Source organism: Tenrec ecaudatus, unplaced genomic scaffold (genome assembly GCF_050624435.1).
Source record: "Tenrec ecaudatus isolate mTenEca1 unplaced genomic scaffold, mTenEca1.hap1 Scaffold_306, whole genome shotgun sequence".
Lineage (NCBI taxonomy): Eukaryota > Metazoa > Chordata > Mammalia > Afrosoricida > Tenrecidae > Tenrec > Tenrec ecaudatus.
Window position 1 is genome coordinate 114773 of NW_027459030.1, and position 12728 is coordinate 127500.

Consider the following 12728-nt stretch of genomic DNA (forward strand, 5'->3'; position numbering starts at 1 on the left):
GATGGAATGCGTCAGGCTAGCTGACAATTCACCTGTCTGTTCTTGCACCACTTTTGTTTCCCTTCATCTTCTAGATAGTTTTCAGTCCACTTTTCTATAATTTCTTCTGAAGCTCAAGGTTCCAAGATTACCTAGTTTTACTAGATCTCTTGTATCTTTGTTGTAAGTTGTCTATATAGTTATTCATTATACCTGATGTCCTTAATTCATAAGTTCTTTTTTTAAAAAAAAATATATACTAGTTACACTCCTGGAAAATTCAGGGTTTATTAAAGTTGGGCAAAAAACCACTTCTGTGTTTACAAGTTTCTTATTGAATTTAATTTAAACTATACAATTCATTTAAGTAATTCTGATTAAATTACCAATAGCTTTAACAAAATTTGAATAAAGCAATAAATATAGTAAAGTTAACTTAATTCCTTATTAACTACTTGTTGCTGTTGAGTTGATTATGATCTATCACTGTTGGAATTTTAAAATAAGCTATTAGTTTGTTTTTTATTGATGTGAAATATAATCCAAGAGGTTATTTTCCAATAATTTCTTTTCTGTGTCCCTTTTTTCCCTCAGCATTTTTTACCTCGTTGGAAGTGTGAACAGTTAATCAGACAAGGAATTCTGGAACATGTGCTGTCATAGCTTCACATTTAGACAGAGTCCAGCTCTTGGAGACATCTGTACATCTTTCCATCTACCTGACACCACTGTTTAATTGTTAAAATTACAGGCATTCTTTATGTAAAACCAGAATTACTTGACTACATAGTTTTAGTGCTCATTTCTAAGAATTTATTAGAATCCTAAGAATTCTCATCCTTGCAGTAATCTCTATCCATATATATAACATTTTATATTAGTGGTTTGTTAATTACCTTTGAGTCTTTTTCCTCTTTTCCCCCCAAACACAGTTGCATTTGGCTGTACAAGAAGAAGGCAGACCCTCATGGGTCTTACATTCGGCAGGGATGCTGTAGCATTCCTGGTGAAGCCAAGAAGCCCAAGATTCTTGAATATTTATTAATGTTTCACACAAGCAAGTTACGATGATGTGTAAGACCTCTTGCTATATTTAATGTGTAACCACAATTGTTTATCATCTGATTTGCGAAGGCAGACAGTAATGGCTAGCCTGGCACATGACTATCAATAAACTTGTGCATCAGCAACAACTAAATGCCATAAGCAAGGTAGCTTAAAACAAAGGGAAGTTTATTCTCGGTTCTGGAGGCCAGAAATCTGAAGGCAAGTGTTGACAGCACCTTGTTCTCTCTCTGAAATAAGGGAGGTCCGTATATCGTTTTTCTCAGCTTTTGGGAACTGCCAGCAATTCTTAGAGTTGCTTAGCTTGTAGTCAATCATTCATTATCTATTTACTTGTGTTTTTGGATTCAAATGCCTTTTAAAGATACCAATCACCATTTTGAAATAACAGTGAAAGCAAATAATAATTTATAAGTGTATGTATATATATAGGTAGATATGAGTTGAACCGGTGGTCTGTGGGAGTATGTATACCTGTGTGGCAGGGACTATTTTGATATACTTATTTGTACTGTAAATATGTCAATATGTCCACGTATGTGATAGAGCATACAGGGTACAAAGTTATGAAAACTTATTCATATCCAAAAACACCTTCAAGTTCTGAGGCACTGGACTGGAAGGGTGAAGACCATAGTTTTAAGACTGTCTAGGGCAATTGGTGTAACAGTCTTTAAACCGAATGTTTTGCATTTTATTTGGATGAGTAGCAGTTATAGGGAGTCTTATAAGCTTGCGTGGTGACCAGTTAAGTTCCAACTGTTAGTCTCTTTCCATTTGGAAAAGAGTTGAAATCAAAGTCCCAAACAATTAGGTTAAAGAACTATTGGACCACATGAACTCCTACCTCCTGAGGGGTACCAACTCCCACAATCAAACGGGTCCAGTTGTGTAATTGAGGGGTAAAATTAAAGAGACAACAGACAAAATAAAGTATACAATTGCTCACCTTCAGGACGGCCATGATCTCAACAGCCAGGTCCACACACAGAGAGAAAATGTATCATATTTCTAATCATGCTGTATATACATTTTGAGGACATTCAAGCCCCCTAGTGACAGGTAACCATATGCGTGACAGGAAGGGGCTGTACAATAGGTTTATGCGTGACAGGAAGGGGACGAGCTAGGAATACACACACAATAGGAAGGGGGAAACACTGGGGATACACCTGTGACAAGATACCCTCTAAGCAGCTGACCTCCAAGTGTACAGTCATTTACCATGTGTCATAATAAGGTTGTGACAACCTGGGGAAAACCTTTCTGTATCCCACAACCTCTCTAACCTTAAGACGAGGAGAACTGGAAGGTTCCTGGCTACCACTCTAGTAAAAATCGAAGATCCTGAACAGAGTAGGAGAGAAAAGACCAGCTTCACTGGTCTGATAAAGACAGGTAGAGAATCCCCTCTCCCCCTAAGACTATAACCCTTAAACATCCGTCAAACCTGAAAATGAACCTATTCCCAGAGATCATTTTTATGCCATACTGGACAGACCTGTAAAATAGTAACACTTGTGAGGACTCATGAGAACAAAGTATACTGACAATCATATGAGAAGAAATGTTGCTAAAAGCCAAGTTCAGAAGGCAGGAAGAGGGTGAAATGGGAACCCAAAAAGGATGTTTAAGGGATTACAACTAATGTCACAAAAGAAACAAATTAAGAATTGTTGAATGCGAAACTAATTCTGTAAACAGGTACAATGATGAAGTGTTCTTTAATTAAATAAAAACGTAGTATTAGATTGTTGTTGCTGTGCATGTTGGGTGCTGTTTAAGATTTTCAACTCAGCAACCCCATAAGTGTTTGTTGGGGCTGTAGTTTTGGTCATCTCTACTATATTTTAAATTATGAAATGATGAAATGTTAAGTAAGTGAGTAAAGCTTTTCCAAAAAGTCATGTGGAAATAGAACTAAAAGATAATCAAGAAGGACTTCTGCCAAGATTAAATAGACACCGAGAGATTGAGACAGAGTCACAGAACAGAGGCAGGGTTCAGACAAAAATGAGTGAAAGAGAAAGATTTTATTGAGGGAAAAGAACTCCCAGATGGATTCCGCAACCCAACAAGAATAGGTTAAGGAAGTCGCGCATGGTGCTAGGGTGGCAGGATATATACATATTATATGAGCTTAAAGGCATATGGGCCGGTAAGGGGAAGGGAGGTTCTTTGTACTGCGGCTGCAAGTTTCGGAGCAGGAGATGACCTGTCCATAAATCATCTTGTTCTCAGCAAACTTGCTTCCTGGCACGCTGGGGGGGAGTCTGTGTTCTGCCCGGGGGTAAGCTTTGTGACATGCTGGAGGCAGCTGCTTTGAAGTTCAGCAGGTCATTTGTCTTCTTGAGAGGCTGGTGCAAGGGGCTGCCTGGTCCGGACCTGGCCCAAACAGACACACTACCAAGATCCTGTACAAGAAATATGTGAAAGACCAAATAAAACACGAATGAAAATCCAGGGACCCTCAGTTTTAGAGGAGAGGATAGAGAGATTATTTGAATGCTGACTACAAGAAGCTGAATAAAATCTAAATATGAAGACACGAGACTAGTAAATTCTCAACTGACATTACAGCACATCCATTATGAAATTTGTGTTTAATGTGAAATCATCACTATAATCAACATTGGAAGATTTTCTTCTTGTACCCATTGCTGTTGAACATTATGAAGTTTTGTGAACAGGGTTTGATCAGAACAATGAGCTGACAACTGCCCCATATCAATAGCTGGCAGCCCAGGTGCCCAGCCCTCCCCCTCCCCCCACCCATTTACCATAGGATTTCTACCTACAGGTGGGGGCCACTTTTTGACTAATGATAGTGGCCAACATCTTCTAAATCTGTTCTCAACTGCACTCCGCAGTGAACAGAGAATTATAGTCATTCCCGTTCTGTGTCACACCCATAAGGAGACAGGTGCTTAGCACCTAACAACATATAATCACCAATTAAGTACAAATAGTACCATTACAGTACACTGAAGAATTCAATTTCATTTCACCCAAAGAAACAATTCACCAAAATAAAGATCTAGAAACCCTTTCTAAGGAAGAAATGTCATGGGAACTTCCTAATAGTTAATAATTGGGCATTTTACATAGAGAATATTGCAAGGCAAACAAAACTTTGGGAAAATTCAGGGACGACTACAATAACAAAATAAATGAAACATTAGAAATTATACCAACACAGCAAATTAAAATCCAAAAGATTACAGAAGTAGGTAGCATTGAAGGTAAGTCAATGAAATGTAATCAAGAAGAAACATTCATCAAGAGAAGACCAAGCTCATTAAGCTGATCATTTTTAGGTGCTATTTAGTTGGTTCCTCATAGCAACCCAGTGTACAAAATAGCAAAATACTACCGTCCTGTGCCTCTTCACAATTAGGTTTGAACTTGTAACCATTTTATCAGTCCATTGTGAGAATCTTTTTTACTACCCTATTTTAACAAGTCTGATGTCCAACATCTTGAGACAATATGCTCAAAGTATGTGAAATGAAATCTTGTCATCTTTACCATTAAGGATCATTCTAGCTGTATTTGTTCTAGAATACTTGTTCTGCCTGTCCCTGGTCTTCTCACTGTTCTTCATCAATACCATGATTCAAATGTATCCATTCTTCTCTGGTCTCAATGCCCAAATGCCACACTCTCTTGGGTCAGACAGGTCTCAGTCTCAAAGTGACTCCCTTGCTCTTCAACACTAAAATGTCTTGTGCAGCAGATTTGTCCAGTGCAATACTGTTTGTTTTCTTGACTGCTCCTTCCATGGGCATTGCTTGTCAATCCAAGCAGAATGACATTTTAGATAATATTAGTCTTTACCATAATGTTGACTACTGATTATAAGGGTTTTGGTTTCCTTTGCATTGAGTTGTATTCCATACTGAAGATTGCAACCCTTGATCTTCATCAGCAAGTGTTTCAGGTCCTCACCTGTAGCAGTTGAGGTGTCATCTGTATATTGTAAGTTGTTAATAAACACTCTCTCCAATCCTGGGCCTGTCTTCATATGTTCTTAGATTATTATTTCACCATATATTTTGATTAAATATGGCGAAAGAAAGCAGCTCTGACATGAATATTAGCTGCTTTTAAACAGCCCCATATTGTTCTATTCCAATGAATGCCTCAAATACCACTTGGTTTGTACAGGGATGATCAAGGGTTGAGGAATTCCCATTTTTCCAAATGTGATCAATAGTTATGATCTATGTACCCTGTTACCTTTACAACGCAAGTAGCAACAGTTGTTATCTTTGTTCAGCCAAGATCCATCTCATATAATCAATGATAAATCCTTTGTTCCACATCCTCTCCTGAATCTGACTTGAATTTCTGGCAGCACTCTGTTGATTGTAACCATTGATGAATTTTTTTCAGCAAAAGTTGATTTAACAGATATTAATATAAGAAGTTTGATAACTTCTGCAGTCTGTTGTGTCACCTTTCTTTGACGTAGGCACAGATTTTCAGTTGGCCTTGTAACCTTGTGCCAAATTTCTTAGGCATAGACGAGCCTGTATATTACTTCGCTGAAGAAACATTTCCATTGACCAATTGCAGGAACTTTATTTTTTGCGAATGCCTTTGATAGGGCTTGGACTTCTTCCTTCAATACCATTGGTTTGTGATCAGAAGTTACCTCTTAAAATAGCTGAATGTACTTTTCAGTACAGTGAGTGTTCTTCCCATCATCTTTGGGTACTTCCTGCTTTGTTCAATATTTTGCCCATAGGAATCCTTAATGTTTAACTCAATGCTTGGATTTTTTTTTTCAGTCCTTCAGCATGAGATATGTTGAGTGTGTTCTTCCTTTTTGGTTTTCTAACTTCAAGTCTGCATATTTGATACTTTGTCTCATTAATCTGCCCTTTGTGATTTTCTGTGAACTTCATTTCTTAAGTTTATTACAGTTGATCTATGATCAACTGCAAGTTTTAGGGTCTCTTCTGATATCTGCTTTATTTTCTTTTTATTGGCATATTGCTTTCTTATTATATAACCTTGTCATTTATTTCATCCCACAGCATATCAGTTGTCATCAGTGTTGTTAATATTTAATGCTGTTCTTGATGTGTCTATAAAATTGAGGTGGGATATATGCAAGGTCATATTGGGGCTTTTGTGGGCATGTTTTAATTTTCAACATCAACCTGAACTTTTATGTGAGCAATTGATGTTCTGTTTCACAGTCAGCCTTTTGGCTGCTATTACTGAGCTTCTCTGTCATCTCTTCCCATGGAGGTAGTCAGTATGAGACCTATCTATACATTCTGCATGCTGTCTATCCAAGTACACATTATGTTGTTGAAAAAGGTATTGCATTTAAGTCCATCTCAGAAAATTCTATCATGCAATCAGCAACTTTTGTTTCTCTGAAGCCATAGTTTCAAACTATTGTCCCTCTTTGTTCCAGCTCTCATTCCAATTATCAATAATGCATCTTGATTATATTTGTGATCAGTTCAGACTGAAGTTGGTAGAATTCAATTTCTTTATTCTTAAATTAGAATAATAGTCATACTAATTGGGCTTCCTTGTAGGTATATAGATATTTTCATATTACAGAAAGCATTGTACTTTAAGTTTTGAAATTCTCTTTAATCCACATTCACACAATTCAATAGTTCAGTCATATCAAGAAGAATTGTACAATCATTACCACAATTTCAGAATATTTTCTCTATACCCCCCCACTCCCATGGTTAAATCATCTTTAAATTGAGTTGTGTAATCACCTTGAGTCCTAGTACTCCCTCCCCCTCCCACCTTCATTGTTTACTCCCGAAATAGCCTCACCCTCCCCAATCCCTGCTCACCCACCCCTATATCTCCTAGAAACCCTTTCATCAGTTAACTATATTTATCCACTCCTGTGCTTCAACTGGTAAATCCAACAGAAATAATAACAAAAAATAAAATGATATGGATAAGACAATAATATATAAAGACAAATAAAAAGCACCACCATCATTTTTTTTTTTCCTAACCCACCACCATCAATATTTTAAAGGCCAGGGAAGAAGTTTTTATCATGGAGTAAGCAAGAGATCCTTACACCTAGAACAAATTCAGGATGGATCTAGAAGGTCAACTGATCAAATCCCAAGTTTGATCCAGCATAATCAGGATGACAATGATTTTTGTTTGGTAGTAAGTATTTCAGACCTTTGCCTGTAACTAGAGATCTGCCAGTGGCTTAATTTGTCTTGATATTCTGCAGATGGATTTTGGGCTCCCACTGTCCTCCATAGCCTTCCACAAATTGGGTGTTCATAATTTTAGGTCTGATATTACTTCTTTCATCATATTTGAGTTTATTGTCATCTTTGACTCATACGAGCTGGTTTTCTTCCATGTTGGCTTAGTGGACTCCTTACTTAGATGGCTTTTTATTTGAATACACACCTTAAAACCACAAACACGATTCCACTTGAGAGCCAGGCACCATCTGCTTTCTCACCACAATGCGTAGGACACTCTTCAGTGATCTTTTCATGTGAGTGAGTATTGAGCAGGGCCATGTTTTCAGAACTGACTATTCTTGGGCTGGAGCTAGAGTTCATTTGGGGCCCATAATCTAGCTGCTTCTCCCGGGGATATTCATGACTCAGGTTTACTGTGGTGGTTGTGTGTGTTAGTCCAGGTAGAGAGATCCAGGGAGACACTCGTGTATAAAAAAGAACTTTATATAAAAGAGCAACTGTATATTGAGAAAACATCCCTGCCCAGTCCAGATCAAGTCCATAAGTCTGATATTAGTCCATATGTCCAATACCAGTCTATAAATTCCTCTTCAGACTCAAGCAACACATGCAATGATGTTGAATGAGGAAAATCACAGGCCAGTGGGTGAAAAATCCGGATCCAGTGGTGGTGGAAGCATCTGAGCGATGTCATGGGTCTCCATATGACTCCTCCATCTCCAGGGCCCTGGATCCATCAGTGTAGCTCCCAGTGGCTTGTCAACAGGAATGTCTCACAGGGAGACAAACAGAGTGAATCAGATACAGAAAACCTTAAGAGTAGAAACAACATTGTCAGAGATGGTGCCAGAAGATGAGCCTTCAGTCCAGAAGACACTCAGTATGACTCCAGGAGAACTGCCTTCACAAAGTAGAGTCTATTGTGATGTGGGTGGAATACACCCTACATGAGTAAAGCCTTCAGGACCTTCATTTACTGATGGGACATGACTCAAAAGGAGAAGAGATAGCTGAAAACACCAATTACCATATATGCTTGAGTGTAAGCCACGTTTTTTGTTTTTTGTTTTTTAATTTTAACAATTTATTAGGGGCTCATACAATTCTTGTCACAGTTCATACATATACATAAATCAATTGTATAAAGCACATCTGTACAGTCTTTGCCCTAATCATTTTTTCTCCTCTTTTCTTTTTTTACATTTTATTAGGGACTCATACAACTCTTATCACCATCCATACATATACATACATCAATTGTATAAAGCACATCCATACATTTCCTGCCCCAATCATTCTCAAGGCATTTGCTCTCCACTTAAGCCCCTTGCATCAGGTCTTCATTTTTTTCCCCCTCCCTCCCCTTTCTCCCCTCCCTCATGTGCCCTTGGTAATTTATACATCGTTATGTTGTCATATCTTGCCCTATCCGGAGTCTCCCTTCCCCCCTTCTCTGCTGTCCCTCTCTCAGGGAAGAGGTCATATGTGGATCCTTGTAATCAGTTCCCCCTTTCCAACCCACTCACCCTCCACTCTCCCAGCATCGTCCCTCACACCCTTGGTCCTGAAGGTATCATCCACCCTGGATTCCCTGTACCTCCAGCCCTCATATGTACCAGTGTACAGCCTCTGTCCTATCCAGGCCTGCAAGTTAGAATTTGGATCATGGTAGTTGGGGGGGGGGAAGCATCCAGGATCTGGGGGAAAGCTGTGTTCTTCATCGGTACTACCTCGCACCCTAATTAACCCATCTCCGCTCCTAAACGCCTCTATGAGGGGATCTCCATTGGCCGACACTTGGGCCTTGGGTCTCCACTCTGCACTTCCCCCTTCATTTAATATGGTATATATATACATATACATATACACATATATACACATACATACACACACTTATATCGTTGTTTGTTTTTTTTTTTGCATGATGCCTTATCCCTGGTCCCTTGGCACCTCGTGATCGCACTGGCCGGTGTGCTTCTTCCATGTGGGTAAGGCACGTTTTTCAGCACATTTTAATGTAATTTTTGTGTTAAAATTAGGTGCTTCGGCAGATATTCAGGTCATATTCTTGAGTATATACAGTAATGGAACTTAGAATGTAGGGATTTAGGAAAATTGAGAGTTGTAAAAAATGAAATGGAAGACAGAAATAGATATTCGTGGTGTTAGTGAACCAAAATGGACTAGCATTGGCCATTCTGAATCTAAATGTAGCTTGCTGAGAATGATAGATTCAAGAGGAATAGTGTTTCATGCATTGTCAAAAAGGACATTTCAAGATCTAGAGTATAATGCTGTCTGTGATGCAAAATCTATCCTCATATAAGGAAATCCAAACAATTGTGATTATTCAAATTTACATACCAACCATTCAAGCTAGTGATACAGAAATTGAAAATTTCTACCTATGTACCTATGTCTCCATTCTGTAATTTATCAAACATGGGAATACTGCATAGTTTAAAATCATGAAAGGTGTTAGTCAGGTTTATATTGTCTTACCATACTTACTCAATCTGTATGATTAGCTCGATTATATGAAGAATGTGACACCAGAATCGGAGGAAGGCATATTAACAAACTGCAATATGCGGATGTCACAACCTTGCTTGCTGAAAATGAAGAGAAATGGAAGCACTTGCTGATGAAGGTCAAGGATTGCAGCCTTCAGTATGGGTTACTACTCTATAAGGTAAACCAAAATACAACTGGACCAGTAGGTAACAGCATGATAAATGGAGAAAAGGTTGAAGTTGTCAAGGATTTTGTCTTGATTGGATCCACAATCAATGCTCATGGATGCAGCAGTCAAAGAGATCAGAAGACATGTATTTGGGTAACTGAATATTTTGAGTACCAAGTTGCGCCTGACCATGCCGTGGCATTTTTTTTTCTTTTTTTACATTTTATTAGGGACTCATACAACTCTTATCACCATCCATACATATACATACATCAATTGTATAAAGCACATCCATACATTCCCTGCCCCAATCATTCTCAAGGCATTTGCTCTCCACTTAAGCCCCTTGCATCAGGTCCTCTTTTTTTTTCCCCACTCCCTGCCCTTTCTCCCCTCCCTCATGTGCCCTTGGTAATTTATACATCGTTATGTTGTCATATCTTGCCCTATCAGGAGTCTCCCTTCCCCCCTTCTCTGCTGTCCCTCTCCCAGGGAAGAGGTCACATGTGGATGCTTGTAATCAGTTCCCCCTTTCCAACCCACTCACCCTCCACTCTCCCAGCATCTTCCCTCACACCCTTGGTCCTGAAGGTATCATCCACCCTGGATTCCCTGTGCCTCCAGCCCTCATATGTACCAGTGTACAGCCTCTGTCCTATCCAGGCCTGCAAGGTAGAATTCGGATCATGGTAGTTGGGGTGAGGAAGCATCCAGGATCTGGGGGAAAGCTGTGTTCTTCATCGGTACTAACTCACACCCTAATTAACCCATCTCGTCGCCTAAACGCCTCTATGAGGGGATCTCCATTGGCCGACCCTTGGGCCTTGGGTCTCCACTCTGCACTTCCCCCTTCATTTAATATGGCATATATATACATATATACACATATATATACACATATATACACATACATACACACACTTACATCTTTTTTTTTCTTTTTTTTAAAAATTTTTTTTATTTTAACAATTTATTGGGGCTGATACAATTCTTTTCACAGTTCATACATATACATACATCAATTTTATAAAGCACATCTGTACAGTCTTTGCCCTAATCATTTTTTTCTCTTTTCTTCTTTTACATTTTATTAGGGACTCAAGCAACTCTTATCACCATCCATACATATACATACATCAATTGTATAAAGCACATCCATACATTCCCTGCCCCAATCATTCTCAAGGCATTTGCTCTCCACTTAAGCCCCTTGCATAAGGTCCTCTTTTTTCCACCCCCCTCCCTCCCCATTCCCCCCTCCCTCGTATGCCCTTGGTAATTTATACCTCGTTATTTTGTCATATCTTGCCCTATCCAGTCTCCCTTCCCCCCTTCTCTGCTGTCCCTCTCCCAGGGAAGAGGTCACATGTGGATCCTTGTAATCAGTTCCCCCTTTCCAACCCACTCACCCTCCACTCTCCCAGCATCTTCCCTCACACCCTTGGTCCTGAAGGTATCATCCACCCTGGATTCCCTGTACCTCCAACCCTCTTATGTACCCGTGTACAGCCTCTGTCCTATCCAGCCCTGCAACGTAGAATTCGGATCATGGTAGTTGCGGGGAGGAAGCATCCAGGATCTGGGGGAAAGCTGTGTTCTTCATCGATACTACCTCACACCCTAATTAACCCATCTCCTCTCCTAAACCCCTCTATGAGGGGATCTCCATTGGTCGACACTTGGGCCTTGGGTCTCCACTCTGCACTTCCCCCTTCATTTATTATGATATATATATATACATATATACATACATATATACATATACACATATATACACATACACATATATACACATACATACACACACTTATATGGTTTCTTTTTTGCATGATGCCTTATACCTGGTCCCTTGGGCACCTCGGGATCGCACTGGCCGATGTGCTTCTTCCATGTGGGCTTATTTGCTTCTGAGCTAGATGGCCGCTTGTTCACCTTCAAGCCTTTAAGACCCCAGACACTATCTCTTTTGATAGCCGGGCACCATCAGCTTTCTTCACCACATTTGCTTATGCACCCATTTGTCTTCAGCGATCCTATCATGGAGGTGTGCAGTCAATGATATGATTTTTTGTTCTTTGATGCCTGGTAACTGATCCCTTTGGGACCACTCGATCACACAGGCTGGTGTGTTCTTCCATGTGGACTTTGTTTCTTCTGAGCTAGATGGCTGCTTGTTTATCATCAAGCCTTTAAGACCCCAGTCACTATCTCTTTTGATAGCCGGGCACCATCCGCTTTCTTCACCACATTTACTTGTTCACCCACTTTGGCTCCAGCCGTTGTGTTGGGAGAGTGAGCATCATAGAGTTCCAATTTAATAAAAGAAGGTATTCATACATTGAGGGAGTGTTTGAGTAGAGGCCCAAGGTCCTTCCGCCACCTTAATACTTGACCTATAAATATAGACACATAGATCTATTTCCCCATCCTCCTATATATATTTGCATGTACCTGTCTGTCTAGACCTCCATGAATGCCCTTTGACTCCTAGCTCTTTCCTCCATCTCCCTTGACCTTCCTCCTGCCCTACTACCATGCTTCATCGCCACCTGGGCTAGAGTATACCTCTTCTCTAATCAACCTTACCCTTGATCATTTCCCACCAGGCCTGCCACTCCCCCTTCTCTACCATTTGGGGTCCCATGTTTTTCCCTTGTCCCTGGGTTTGTTAACACCACTTCCTTATACCCCTCTACCCCCCCACCCCAAGTCCCCCCGGAACTGTCGGTCCCGTTGTTTTTCCTCCAGATAGTTCATCCAGCTTGTCCTATTCAGACAGA